This window comes from Phyllostomus discolor, chromosome X (assembly GCF_004126475.2).
Source record: "Phyllostomus discolor isolate MPI-MPIP mPhyDis1 chromosome X, mPhyDis1.pri.v3, whole genome shotgun sequence".
NCBI classification, from domain to species: Eukaryota; Metazoa; Chordata; class Mammalia; order Chiroptera; family Phyllostomidae; genus Phyllostomus; species Phyllostomus discolor.
In genome coordinates, this window is record NC_050198.1 from 8,018,639 (window position 1) to 8,034,628 (window position 15,990).

Genomic DNA, 15,990 nt, shown 5'->3' on the forward strand with positions numbered 1-15,990 from the left:
AAGTGGATCCTCTAGTCCCAGTCAAACCTTCAGATGACTGCAACCTCAGGAGAGACCAGGAACCCAAACCTCCCAGCTAAATGACTGACAAATCTTTGACCCACAGAGACTATGAGGTAAAAAATGTTTATTATTGTTCTAAGTTGCTAATTTTGAGGTAATTTGTTATGTAACAATAGATAACCCAATGCAGCTCATTAGGTACTATGTAACCTTGCTCACTGCTACTTCTCTGACTGTGTTACTTTATTCCGCTATTCCCATTGCTCATTACTTACAGCCGTGGTGATCTTTTTGTTATTTATTGCCTAATTAAGCATGTCCCCTCCTCATTAAGTATGTCTGCGCTCTTTTCCTTTTACCTGGAGGGCTATTACCCCAACTCTCTATATAAAGCACTCCTTCAATTGACCCATGAAAATAAGATATATATTTTAAAAATCAATCATTTTTTTCTCTTTTCTAGCAATCAGTACCTAGAAAAGGAAATGGAAAAAATCTATTCTATTTATATTACTAGAAAAAACACAGAAAGTTCATAAGAGAAAGCTAATAAGAAAAATTCAGAATTACTATACAAGGCTTATAAATTTGAATTGAGGGTCATAAAACAAGATCTGACCAAATGAAAAGACACTTCTAATCTTGGAGGAGATAATATAAAAAAACTTGATTTTCTTTAAATTAATATATTAATTCAATTAATTTTAGTTAGAATGCCAATAGGTGAATTTTTGTATGCTTTTTAAAAAACTGAAAAAAGTGTCCTTTATTTCTCATATTTTTAAAAAAGGATTCTTTATTTTATTTTTATTTTTAGAGAGAAGGGAAGGGAGGGAGAAAGAGAAGGAGAGAAACAATCATTGGCTGCCTCTTACACGCCCCCAACCAGGGACCTGGCCCAAAACCTAGGCATGTGCCCTGACCTGGAATGGAACTGGCAACCTTTTGCTTTGCTGGACAATGCTCAACCCACTGAGACACACCAGTCAGGGCAAAATATCCTGTATTCCTTAGGTAGAAGAGTAAATGTCTGAGAAGAGTCAAGGTGTTTTCTTTATCTTTTTCTTTTTTGTTTTTTTTTCAAGGTATTTTTAAAGAAAATATCAGAATAGAAGGGGCAACATTTTGCCAGATAGGGAAAATATTACAAGACCCAATTAATATGGTAATTGAATAAGAGTAAACAAATGGTGTAATGGAAAAATACAGAGAGTCCAGAAAAAGATCCCAACATATATAAAACTTTAGTAATGACAAGTAATTCTGGGAGAGAATAGAGAATTGCAAGAGAAACAAGGAATGATGTGAGAAGAAATTTTGATGAGAGAGACATAGAATTGCAGGAGACATGAGGAATTAGGGGAAAGTTTTGGGAGTGACCAAAATTGTGGGAGACATAATGAATTTTGGAAGAGATAAATAACTGTGGAAGAAACCAGAGAATCATGGGAGAAAATGGAGAATGTGGGAGAGATATATTTGTGAAAGAGAATGGAGCAATGTAAGAGAAGGAAGAAGTATGGGGAAAAGATGGGCTATTTATTTCTTCATTTAGGCGAAATCATGAACACTGTCCCCCACTACCATGAATTATGCAGTCTAGTTCCCCACATTGGGGGAAATTGCAGGGGTCAGCACATCTGGAATGCAATGGATAAGCCTCGCCCTGGGAAAACCACCTTCCCAGGTATCTGGGGATCTCCCATATTGGGAGTGGTCATGGTATCTCCCAATGATCATGGTATCTCCCCTGCCAGGTAAGTATGAAAGGTGGACTATTTAATACATGGGATAAATTTTAAAAAATGGGCAAAGGACCTGAATAGACACTTCTCCAAGGAAGACATACAGAGGGCCCATAGACACATGAAAAAATGCTCAGCATTAGTAGCTATCAGAGAGATGCAAAGTAAAACCACAATGAGATACCACTTCACACTGGTCAGAATGGCCATCCTAAACAAATCAACAAACAACAAGTGCTGGAGAGGTTGCGGAGAAGGGGAACGCTAATACACTGTTGGTGGCAATCAAGACTGGTGCAGCCATTGTGGAAAACAGTATGGAATTTCCTCAGAAAACTAAAAAGGGATCTGCCTTTTGACCCAGCAATTCCACTGCTGTGATTATACCCTAAGAATCCTGAATCACCAATTCAAAAGAACCCATGCACCCCAATGTTCATAGTAGTGTTATTTACAATAGCCAAGTGCTAGAAACAGCCTAAGTGCCCATCAGTAAATGAGTGGATCAAAATATGGTGGTCCATTTACACAATGGAATACTACACGGCAGAAAGAAAGAAGGAGCTCCTACCCTTTATGACAGTATGGATGGAACTGGAGAGCATTATGCTAAGTGAAATAAGCAAGGCAGTGAAAAACAAATACTGTATAATCTCACCTATAAGTGGAGCCTAATCAACAAAACAAACAAATGAGCAATATAGAACCAGAGGCTTGGAAATAAAGAACAAGCTGACAGTGACCAGAGGGGAGGGAGGAGGGACATAATGGGGGAAAGAAGAGGAGGGGTCAAGCAAAGGAACATGAATAGAGAACTCATAGGCACAGACAATGGGAAGGGATTGACTGTGGGAGTGGGGTGACAGGGTAGGGGTGAGCAATGGGGAAAAAGGTGGGACAACTGTAACGGAACAATGATAAATTTTAAAAATAAAATAAAAAATAAAATTCTGTAAAATAAAAAAAGAAAATACATGGGATAGGCTTAATTGACTTGGGCATTTGGAAGAAAATAAAATTGGACCTTATATATTGTACACATGAATAAATTTCAGGTGGGTTAAACTCTTAAATGTTAAAAATAAATAATAAACATCCTGTTAGATAATCTAGGAAATTACATGTAGCAGGTAGGGTGGGTGGGTGGGTTAGACCTTTTTAAATAAAACTGGGCCCAGGTATAATTGACTATAAATTTATAAAAATGTCCGTAACTTTAATGGAAAAAAAACAGTATATTTAGGAAAACATTAGCAACAGCAGACATACATAATATATTTTATAAAAAGAACTTTTTAACTCAGTGTAAAAATGGGCAACAAATTTAAAGAGGCAATTATTTCAAAACTCACTCTTGGAAATAATTTATTGACCTATGTTCTCAAAGGAGCATATGTTTTTATTCAACAACAGAGAAATATTTAAAAATTTAGAACAGCTTACACTATATATGTATCAACAATATTCTTTGAAGAATAGGTAATTTGAAGATAAGTATCCAAAAATTATAGTTACCTATATGTCCCAAAATTTTTATATTTCTATTTTATGCATATAATTTCTCTGCCAATAGAAAAAAAGGCCAAAGCGCAAATCTTAATAGTCAACAACACTTGAAGAGATGCTATTAGCGAAAAGAAAGGCAAATTAAGAAAAGAATAAGACATTGCTCCAGAAACAGGTACAAAATTTAAGAGGATCTATAACTCTTATTGCTGACTGAATGCAGGGAAAAGAGAACTCTCATTCATTGCTGGATGAAATTTGACCTACTACAGCTTTTTGCAAAACAATCTGGCAGCATCTACTAAAACTGAAAATAGCCATGCCATTTGATCTAGTCATCCCTTTTCAGGGTATCCAACTCTTAGAAATAAAGAACAATTGTGAACATACATGGTACACACAGACACATTACTTCTAGTGGCAAAGATGGTTATTAAAGTAAATGTCCAATAGTAGGTAATGCTTGAATAAATTATAGTATAGCCATTCAGTGGAATATTGTACAATCAATTTAAAAAACCGAATGAGATGTATCCCAGTTAATGTGGGTATTTCCAAATGGTGTTTTTGAATGAGAAAGCAAGATACAGAAAATCATGTATAATATAATCACCTTTTTCTAAAACAATGATCAAAACAACCCCTTAAATGTATATGTGCAGGTGTTTGTGTGTGTGTATAAAATATGATGTTGGAGAAAATATGTATCAAGTAGAGACTAAGTTGCTGTCATGGATTATTTGAAAGAGGGATAAATGACAGAGATGGGGGCAAGAGATAGGGGGAGGGAAAGGAAGCTGAACAGGAAAAGAAGAAAAAAAGAAAAAATTAAAAAATCCAAGTGCTTGTTATATGATCACATGTATGACTTTTAATAAAATTATGTTTGTGAATAGAAATGTAAAAAGGAAAACATTTTAAATGTGAATACCAGATTATTTTTTAGAAAAGGAGAGTAAGTATTCTGAGCTCAGGGCATAATTTGAAAACATTTTTGTAAGGTGAATTCTTGCATGAAATTCTTTTCATTTTTCTCCTTTCCTCTTCCTCTTTCACTAGAAGCCAAATACCAGAAAAGAAGTGGTAATGCAAAAGTTCTAATCGCCTTCTGGTTATCATAAATTTTCCTTAAAGAAAGAGGATTACATTTGTCAGCACATCCTGAAATTTTCCACAGAGATGTCCTTTAGCAGAGAACAATAAATTTATATTTTGCACTTGCTCTTTAATGTACACATTTGTGATTATAATATAAGAATGTTTAAATTACTTAGTCAAATTATTTAATGTCCTATTTGACTGTCAGGGTCTTGCCGGGACACAGATGGCACATTCAAACTGGGTAACTGAAGAGGGTTTGATAGATGGGCTACTTATAAAAGCATCCACAGGGGTTATGGAAACCAGAAAGGGATAGTGCATTACCCTGGATGTAGTATTATTGAGAAACTGTTACCATTTCTAGGCCTGGAGGAGCAAGGAGGGGGAGTGGCTATTGGGACCTACATGTGTGGTCTGGGTTGTCTGAAAGTAGCTGTGGTCTTTAGTGGAGGGATGCAGCCAACCTGTAGAGATTCTGTAGAGACAGAGCTGAGGGAGTCAATACCCCAATCTCCTGTCTTTCCTGCCCTCTGATGCTGCACATTCTTCAAACCCAATTGGAAGCCAGAAGACAAAGGAGCTCAGTGATGCAGTCCATACAGGTCAGCTTCCAGGAGCACGTAACTGGGTAGAGAAAGATGGAGAGTGGATCCATCTGAAGGGGCGAAGATTTCATCACTCTTGTTCCACAACCAGTTTCTTCAGATAATTAGATGGTTTGTAAAGATGAATCATAACATTCAATTATCATATGAACTTGTACTTATGCTGTAGGGAATCCATACTTGAAAGCTTAACGTGAAGCCATCTGACACTATCATGTGACTTGATTAAATTGGATGCCACCCCAAACACAGAAGAGAAGCTCCCAAATTTAAGACTCTGGACAAGAAACCTTGAGACAGGAGTTGGGAAGGAGATTAGGTAATGGAAAATTTAAGTCTTCTCAAGAGAGAGGAAAAGCTCAGGTCACAGGGGATGATGCTTAGAAGATAAATCTACTAATATAACAGTTTTGTTAAAGTTGGTTATGTTCAGATGTATGTACTCTACATGCAGAGCAGAGATCTCTTGTTCAGGATAGAATATTTGGGTTCTGGAGCCCTGATACTACTTAATTCTTGCAGTATGGGTAACCCATTTTCTTTCTCTGAGCTTGTTCTCATTCCCTGTGTCAGAAGAGGTTCAGACTAATGATCTCAGCTTTCATTTGGTTCTATATTGTATGATGCTATTATTTTACCCAATTAGAAAATTTAAGAATGACTCAAAGCTGAGTTAGAAAAATTGTTCAGAACATTCCAAACAAGAGTCTAACTCAAATTATGATTTCAAGCAACTTCTAATTTTCCTCTCAGGCTACCTCACCATAGGATTCAGCAAGCTACTAAGAGACAGTAAACCTTCCTGTTTAATGAACACCAAATTCATGACATTTTATCCTTAGGGAACAGCATCAGTGGGTACAATGGAGTACTCTAGGAATAGGCAATAAAAAGTGGGGGATAATTTGGTTTTAGTATATTGTATAATAGCTGAAAAATACTAAATAATCTACACCTTCTTGCAGTATCACACAGAAAACTCAACAACAACACTGAGGAGAATGTAAAAGGAATGGAAAACATACAAAGATGGATCCATGGTACACTATGGCCTATCGTGCCCCTTCCTATTTAGCAAAGAAAGTGAATATCCCAAGGCTACACCAGAATTACATGATCAGGTAATGTTACTAAAATAGTAGTAACATTACTGTGGTACGCTAAGAAAGTGGCAATTGAAGCCACAGTTTAGTTTTTTCTTTACTTCTTATGTAACAAATGATATGTTCTTAGAGCATTTTAATAAATGTATTTTCTCTCCCATGCTGGAGAAATAGTCATTGACATTTATAGAAACTTTTTTTGGTAATGATATTTGCTACCAAGAGTGTCTCTTAATTTTAGAACAACATTGATTTACGTCTACTTGATTAACTCATATTAACAAAGATAAAAGGAGAGGGTCTCCTAAACAGGGGAGAGGTGGAAACAACATATAATTTGTCAAGATATGAGTATGAGTAACTTTATTTTAGAGATATTAAGCCCTGGGAATAGGCAATAATACCCAGGAGCCTAGAAAGCCAATATTCTATGATAGTAAATGTATGGAAGATCATATGCTATGATTCAATACGGCATGGGCCATTAAGTCAATGTTGTATGGGGGGAGATTGACAAGTTAAAACTTGAGATTTGGCCTTCCTGCTAGGGGCAGAGCAGTGGGTGTTGGGAATAGAGAAGATCGAGTTTGGCAGATAAAATACAGTATCCAAAGGGGGTAGTAAAAACATGTATTCCAGGGAAGCAGCAAGCACCTAGGATTTTAGGGGCAGATTCCTGAGAGTTCTAATGAATGGGTTTAAGTACATTTAGAGGAAATCTGTGGAGGGGAGACAAGGGTGAGTCAAGGTAGACAGGCAGCTAGGGTAAGCTGGTAGCAGGGCCTCCTGCTGGAGTATTGTAACAGGATTGTATAAGTTTGCTAGAGCTGCCATCAGAAATCACCCACAGACTGAGTAGCTTAAACAACAGAAAGTTATTTTCTCACAGTGCTAGAGGCTAAAAGTCCAAAATCAAGGTGTCTGCAGGGTTCCTCGAAAGCTGTGGGGGAAAGATCTGTTCCAGGCCTTTCTCCAAGGCTGTCATCTCTTTGTGTCTCTTCACATCATCTTCCTTCTATGCATGTCTCTGTGTCCAAAGTTTCCCTTTTCACAAGGACACCAGTCATACTGAATTAGGGCCTGTCCTAGTGAACTCATTTTAATTTGATTATCTCTGTAAAGATCCTATGTTTCAAATAAGGCCACATTCTGATGAGGGTCAAAATTTCAACATGAATTTCTTTTTTAGTGGGAGCGGGGCACAATTCAACTCATAACAAGGACCTGATGAACACAGGATGAAGCCCAAGTACTACATGGGATTGAGGGATGAAGCCAGTTCCTGAGAGAGGAATCCAGACACAGAAACCAAGAAAGAACTTGGATATTAGAGCAGGGGCACATGGTGGACAGAGTCTTGGAAATGAGACAGTTTCCAGAACTGGAGTCTGGGGCGAAGGCTAATGCATACCCTAGTGCCTGAACTAAGGCAGAAGAACTACCGAAGGATGGGCTAGAATTAGCTATGTAAGGTGAGGAGTTCTCAGCTTCTAGGAGAGGGAGGCTAGCCAAAGCTGAGACACTATGGGCCTCCATGAAGAAGTAGAAAGTTCCATGGGAAACAGAAAATCAAAGTGGGAGGAGTCATTGACTCAGTATACTCCCTAGTGAAGCCTGTACAGAGAAGTTCCTGTGAAGATTGCTTGCTCCTCCTCAATTCCCCAAATGGGTGTAGCCAGAAGCTGATTTACCTTTGCTCTTCATCTCCTCAAAACTGGAGGGTGGTAACCCTAGGCTCTCAAAGGCATGTCAGGCACGGTACTGAAGGCATAGGATAAATATGGCTCATATTCCTAGAGCATCACTTTAACTTGGAGATTATAATGGAATTAAATGCAAAATTAGTGTGAATTTTTATAATGAATTATGAGTCTTGAGAGGAATTTCATGCTTGCAGAGTGCAGCTTACTGTTCGGGTACTATCCATGTCCCCATGACACCCACCATTCCTGTAGAAGTGTGTTGGTGTCTTATTGCAAACACCTGCAACTCTCCACCTGAGGGCTTTCTCTTGATTAGAGCATCAGGCAGTTAATCCTGGGAACAGCCCTTATCAGGGGTGTCAAACCCATTTTCACCAGGGGCCACATCAGCCTAGTGGTTGCCTTCAAAGGGCCGAATGTAACTTTAGGACTGTATACATGTAACTACTCCTTAACAGTTTAAGTGAGAGCTTGGTACGGCCGCTGAGTAGAAACAAGCTGCCAGGCTGGATGAAACAAGGTAGAGGGCCGGATTCAGCCCCGGGGCCTTGTGTTTGCCACCTTAGATAATGGTGATTGCAAGTTGTAATTTAAATATCCCAGTTTCCTTGACCTTGGTGGGCAAGGGTAATAGAGTGGGGAGGGGAAAGGAAACTGACTTATGTTCTACACTGTCTCCCAGAGCTTCCCAGTAAGATTGGGCCCCATACCTACCGAGGCAAAGTGCTGATTAATGCACTCTCGATTGACTTCCTTCCTGACTTCCTTCCGTTTCTGGTTCATTTTCCACACACGCCCAGCTTTCTTGCGATCACCTCCTGAATAAACTCCTCAAATCCTCATCTCTCGGTCTGCTTCTGGGGCAACCTTCCCAGAAGACACTGCGTCTGACCTGAACCAAGCCCCCAGACTACAGTGTGTGGGGTGATGGTAGAATTTTAAGTGTTTATACCCCTTTGCCTTTAAGGGAATTTTGTTGATAAATTAAGACATGCTGGCTGAAGAGAGTTAATCATATTGCACTTGAAACTGTTAAACCAGTGGCCCTTAAACTTTTCCCTAACTTGTCTGTGAAGTTCCACATATTATTTTCAATAATTTACGTGAATCCTGATAAAAATACTTTAGATTATTCTCCTTTTATTACCACCACAAATGGAAATCTAAAAGTAGCAAGAAGCCAAAAGCAACACACCAGCCCACACTGAAGCCCAGTGCCCTAAGGACACACCACAGGTAGTTGAGGAATCACCATCATGATTCTCCCAGGGCTAGCTTCATTTTCTCGAGTGCTATTTACTTTTTACTTGAAAGATATGTACATAAAAATATGATAGTAGATTTCTGAGCTGTTAGAAATGATTCTTTTTCTTTGGCTGTTATTTAAAAATGAGGACTCTTTACAGTTGCTTAATAACACACATTTAATAGCAAAGCTGTTCCTTGTCTTGAGCTCAAGGAGTACAAAGTGGTAAGTGTGAATTATTCCATCACCCTTCACCCTGCTCATGCTTTATTACTTAATAATAGTGCTTTACACAGAGTGTAAGCTGGCCACCTAAGAAATGATTGCAGCAGCATGCTAAAGAGAAGGCACATTGTTGCTGCTGCTTTTGCAAATGTTCCTGTGCACTTCATTTTCATTTTAATCTCTTATTTCTTCTCTAAAGAATTTTTGGTAGCAAATAAAGGAGTACAATAAATAAATGAAACAATGAATAACTTGCTCTTGGAGTAAATTGAGTGCTAGTAGAGGCATGTTACTATTGATCATTTATTATGCTAAATGAAATAAGCCAGGCAGTGAAAGACAAATACCATATTGACCTCACATATAAGTGGAACCTAATCAACAAAACAAACAAGCAAGCAAAATAGAACCAGAGACATGGAAATAAAGAAAAAACTGACAGTGACCAGAGGGGAGGGGGAGAAGATAACAGGGAAAGAAGGGGATGGGCCAAGTCAAGGAACATTTATAAAGGACCCATGGACAAAGACAAGAGGGGTGAGGATTGAGGGTGTGCAGGACAGGGGAGAATAGTGGGAGGAAAATGGGGACTACTGTAATTGAACAGCAATAAAATTTTTAAAAATCTTTATAATTTACCATTATTCTTTATTAAAAGGCACAGTGGCAAAAAAAAAGCACAGTGATAAAAAGCTGTACTAATTTAGTCTTCTTGTCCCTCAAAGGATTCCTTAAGATAAATGAGCCGGTATGTTTGAAAAAGACATTTAAATAACAATGATAGAATTGCTAAGAAAGATATATCTGAAGTGAGTCTACTGGGATGCTAGAATGTTTTCTATTTAATTTTGTTTGTTTTTACTCACATTTCTATGCAAGAATGTGGGATGTGGGATAATTAAGGTATTCCTAAGGAAATGAACATAATTATTGATTTGCAATGTTATTTATGGAGAAACCACTAGCAAGATGCATTTATGTCTAGGATTTACTTTTGTGTTGATTAGAAAGAAACCTCATAAAATTAGTGCTATCATAAATGGATTATTCACCTCATTTGTTTACTGGAACATTGAGGGTTTGGGTTTTGTTTTTGTTTTTTTTTCTTTCAGACCTGGACCTAAAGGGAATGGTAGGGCCCTTTCTTCATTTTTCTAAGTTTAGAGACTCCAGTTTTAAAGACATGTTTCCCATGCAAGAATTGAGTCTCTGGACTCTGCGTTTCGATATTTTTTGTCCTTGGAAAAGCAATATGTATATATTATGAGGTAATTTTAGTAACACATCTATTATTTATAATCTTTAAAATATAGTTGTCTTTTCATGAAGGGTTATAGTGATTTTCTTTTGCAACTTGATCCAGATTTTGGGATCATGCAAAATAGCTTAAATTCTCTGTATTCTGGGATTAAAAAAAATAAAGGCTGCAAAGGCATTTGTAATAAGTAGGATGCATGTGACATTAAAACCCCAGGATTATAATTGTCCTACTGTGACCATTTTGATTTATTTAGGACATTTGTTAAAGGTCAGAGAAATGGCCACTTCTAGGTATCAATGACACCAAATGCTGATTTGAAATTCAAAATAAATTTGAATATTTCAAGGATATCATATCTTTTGTGCAGTAAAATTGGCTTTCTCTCCTTACTTTCTACCCTGTCATCATTTTTGTTGTGAAAACAATATTATAAAATCTCAGAGTGTTAAGAAAAATAAAGAATATTCTTAATACTGCTATCATTTCTATTCTTTGCCCATACACATGTATATATATATTTTTTAAAGGCTTTTTTTAAAAGATTTTATTTATTTATTTTTAGAGAGGGAAAGGAGGGAGGGAGGGAGAGGGAGGGGGAGAGATTGAGAGAGAGAGAGAGAGCGACATCAATGTGCGGTTGCTGGGGGTTATGGCCTGCAACCCAGCAATGTACCCTGGCTGGGAATCGAACCTGGGACACTTTGGTTCCCAGTCCGTGCTCAATCCACTGAGCCACGCCAGCCAGGTACATGTATATTTTTAAACATAGTAGCAATCACAGTATATGTCCGTTATATTCTGCTTTATTACTTAATTGTCTTTTGAAAAGAGATCTGGAATTTCTGTAAAGAGATTACAAAATAGGACTAAGGAAGTTATGTTATGCCAGTTTGGGGAAAAAAACAAAAGAGGGACCATGTGTTAATTGTGTGAGTTTCAAGGTTTTCAAGAGTGATGTAACGTTTACCTTAGATTTTTTTAACCAGAGACTTGAACAAATGATTTTGGATTGGAAAGGGGTATGCAATGTAATTAAGCTAAATTTTGTGAATGAAAGTAGAGCAGCATTTGCCTTCTGCCAAATTGCTAATTAAATGCCATGGAAGACTTGCATATTTAATTTTAGCCATGTAAAGAATGTGTAATAGTTGGTAGGTAATGGTTTTGGCCAGGAAATAAATTATTATTTTTTAGATCATTTGCTACTTCTGTTAATTTATTACCTTTTGATGTAGCTAAAGTGTAGAAATAGAAAAGTTCCTTCATTTGATCCAGAGTTAGGCTTTTGCGAGGCAAAAGGGCAAGGTACTTGAGGCTATTGGCAAAAGAATGGTTGAAATAATGTGTGATGCATTCTAGAAAGAAGAGGGAAGGACAGGGAGACAGAGGAAGGCTGATAGATGAAGAGAAAGCAGGCGATGTTAAGGGGCCAGAGGTCTCTGTAATAAGAACAGACATAATGGTAAAAATAGAGCAAGAAAATTTGAAGATTGGAGGTTTGTATTCAGTTGGTTTATTAAAACCAAAATAAAATCTAAAATGTAAGTGAGTTGGCCTATTAAAAACTGTTTTTGTTTTTTCTTGGTTTTAATGTAAAATATTTGAACCAGAATAGAGAACAAGGCATGGGAATCAAAACCCATTCATGAATTCATTTATGCACTAATTTGATAAATACGTTGCCAAGCCCTGCCTATGTACCAGGCACTATTTTAGGGGCTGGGAATATAGTAGGCAATAAGGCAGAAAAAATTTTTGATGGTTTGAAATTTATACTCTAATGGAAGAGTTGGACACTTAACAAATAAAATATCAAATTGTAATAAAAAAATTATAGCAAAGGCATAGAGGCATGAGGGCTGGGGAGCTATTTGAAACATGATGATTAGAGAAGTGAAGAGGGAAGATGGAAGGGTGAATATGAAGGAAATCAAGGGGGAGGCCAAGAAGATGTCTTGGGGGAAGGATGTTCTAGGTATCAGAACACCAACTGCAAAGGTCTAGAGAGGGGAATGTGCTCAGCACGCCTGTCCCTAAAATTTGTGAATCGCAGGGCAAGAGAACAAATGGTGGACCATGAACTTCATATGTAGATGTTAAAAGTTATAAAAAATAACCTGTCATCTAAACTTGACTAATATACTTCAATGTTGGCTTGGAAGGTCAGGTTTAGATGTAAAATTCTTGGACTCCTCAGGGTTCTGCACCAGGGGTGCACCCCATTTCTCTTCCCACCCCAGGATTCTCCCATCACCATGAGGGGTCTTTCACAATATGAGTGGACAGCACTGCCTGCACATCCAAGCTCTGTCCATACAGCCCCTATCAGGTGCCCTCTGATTGTTCCCTGGCACTAGGGATGTGCACACTCATGACACAGTCTATTCTTGGGAAGATGACCCAGGAAAGGGGACCAGGCTGGCTTTGGAAGCCAGCTCTTGGCCATTTGGGCAGCATATTCATGGATCCTGAGTACCCAGGATGTGGTCTAGATGGGGCATGGGCTCTGAATAGGCATAGTCCCTTGACCTCACTGAACCTGCACTGTGGGGAAGGGTATGGCTGAGGGTTACAGAGAGAGGAAGATCCTCAAAGTCATGGGACATGGGGCAGTGGGCTCCTTTTGCGAGAACCCGAGTGTGGCAGTTTTGCCTGCTGCACTTGAGGAGGAACAAGGAAGCTATTTTTCAGATCCTCAGGATTTGAACTGGGATGGTGGAGGAGATATGAAACTTCCGTTTTCTGAAGGGTCTATAAAAAGTAAAAGAAGGAAGAAAAAGAAACCAGAATACATGGAGCATCTGTGCCAAGCCTGGCTGTGTGCAATACGTTTTTGCTCGTGTGATCTAATTTAATCTTCCAAACAACCCTGGGAAGTAAGCTTCACATTCTCTTGCACACAGGTGAAAAAAAAAAAAAAACCAGCAAGGTCACTTTCTTGTCCAGAGTCACACAGCCAGTGAGCCTTGGAGCAGAGGCTCAAGTCCAGGGCTCCAGCTAATTCTAAAGCCTGTATTCTTTCTACTATACCACATCGCCTTTGAAAGATATACTCAAAGAAAGACTTCATCTGTAACGAGAGTGAGCAGCAATAGAGTAAAATCCTATACTGTTCATAGAGGAAAATGAATGCAGGAATCCTTAATCCAGAGCTGATTCCTATCCCAAGGTCCCTCCAGCTCCTGGGAGTCCATCAGGATAGTATGTGAGTTTAAAGTCTTTAGGTATTTTTCTTTTAATTGATGTAAAATGTATATATAGTGTACAGATCTTGTATATACAATTTGAAGAGTTTAGTTTGATAAACACAAACACCTGAGTAACTGCCACTCCAATGAAAGTATTTCCTCCAGCCATGTCCCTTATTCCAGAAATTTCCTGTACCTATTTCCCAGCAGTCTCCTCCCCCAATAGTCAACCACCTGATTTCTGATAAACAAGTGTTCTGATTTCTATCAGTACGGATTCATTTTGCCTGGTTTTAGAGTTTCATGTAAATAGAATCATGCAGAAGGGATTCTTTATATCTGGCTTCTTTTGCTATGCATGCTTTTTTTGAGATTTATCCATATTATGGTAAAAAGGAGTTCTCTCTTTTCTATCATTAACTATTCCATTGTATGAATACACCACCATTTGTTTACCTGTTCATTTCTTATTAGGCATTTGGGATGCTTCCTATTTTGGGCTATTATGAATAAAGCTCTTTTAACCATTCTTGCCCATATATTTTTGTGACTGTATGTATTCATTTATCTTAGGTCTATATCTAGGAGGAGGATTGCTGGGTCATATGATAGGTGTAGATTTCACTTTTTAAGAAACTGCCACGCTTTTCCAAGGTGTCACTTTTACACTCCCACCAGTAATGTATAAGAATTTAGATTGATGATGTTATTTTAAATTCAACATGTTTGATTTTGAAATGTTTCAAACACAAAAAGAAATAATTACATGAATAATTGGCAGCCTTTATTCTACCACTCAGATTCAACATATTAATAATTACTTGTATTTGCTTCAGATCTTAATAAATGAAATATTACAGATGTACTTTAAGGCCCTCTCCCCCTCTCCTTCCTCTTCCACCCCCTGGAAATTAGCATCATCCTGAAGTTGATGTGTGTCTTCCTACATCTGTCTATTTTTAAATATATGACATAGTATATGAACCATTTTCAATATTTCACCAAGTCTAACAAAGATGGCATATTTTCCTGTGATAACCCTGGGCGCAGTCTTTGAAACAGCAACATCTTAATAAGTCAATTTGATTCTTAAAATCAAAAAAATTATTTATTATTGTTTACTGATTCTGCTATATATTAATTAGGTTGAGTATACCTACAATTAATAGAAAATGGGGAATATTAATTTTTCTTATATGGCAGATGAAAATCCTTGAAAGCTTGGAATCCTTGAAAAATAATGAGAAAGTATTGGCACTTGAGCTGGTGGGAACTGTAGAGCTAATACAACCTTCCCATATCACAGATAAGGAAACTGATTCACATACCAGTTGTGGCTTGCTAGGTTTTTATGGCTAAAGAATGCCAGGCCATTATCAGAACTAGGTCTTCTGATGCCCATTTTAGAATTCCCTTGACCTCACCATCCGGCTTCCATGCCACTGAAGGTGATTAAAGATAAAGGAGGAAGGAAGGACAGAAGAAAATGCGATGTGGAGGCGGGAGGAAGCAAAAACTTCATAAAAACAAGACAGCAGAAATGTGGTATTTTAAGAAAGAAGTTTGCCCTTCATATGAATGATTCTTGGATTTTGGTGTATATTTTTGGTAGCAGTATTCGGTGAGTCACTAACAAAGAGCTTAAGACAGATGAGTTAACATAAATGGACCAAAATAAGCTGTGGTCTCTAGGCTGAGCAGCTGTTGGACCAACCTGCCAATATCTTATTTCCCAGAGACACTTGCAGCAGATATAAGTGAGCGGGCAGTGAGTGCTGCATTACAAAATTCTATACCATTCAGAGTTCCCTGCGCCTGAGGTGGGGAAAGGGAAAAGGGAAAAAACCCCAGTTATGTATTGAAGCTCCACTTGGTAGAAGAGGGTAGGCAGGGCTGTAGGCTGCAGCAGGGTGTGCAAGTGGAGGGATAATGCAGAGGCACAGGAATCAGCCCTGAATGCGCCACTGGCCATGTAATCTTTGTCTACTCTGTTGCTCTGTTTTTCATTTCTGAATGAGTGGCTTGGATTGGATGACCCCCTAAATCCCTTCCAGTTTAAAAATGTATATAACTCACATTTATTGAGCACTTACTTTGTGCCAGGCACCTTGTGAAGTGTTTTACATAGGAATTGTTTCTCCTCAGTTAAACCTTTGAGGTTGTTTCAACAGTACTCCCTTTTTGCAGATAAAGGAACTGAGGCTTAAAGAGGATAAGAGACTTGCCTAAAGTCACATGGTGAGCAATGGCAGAACCTGAACTCCAATCTGGGACTGTCTCAGAAACCTGGCTTCCTAATCTTCA

General features: G+C 38.1%; 1 pseudogene; it reads right to left on the bottom strand.

Annotated features, from left to right (window-relative positions):
* Positions 1–1,555: 1,555 nt before the first annotated feature.
* Positions 1,556–1,768, bottom strand: LOC114505910 (annotated as a pseudogene).
* Between the last annotated feature and the right edge of the window lie 14,222 nt (positions 1,769–15,990).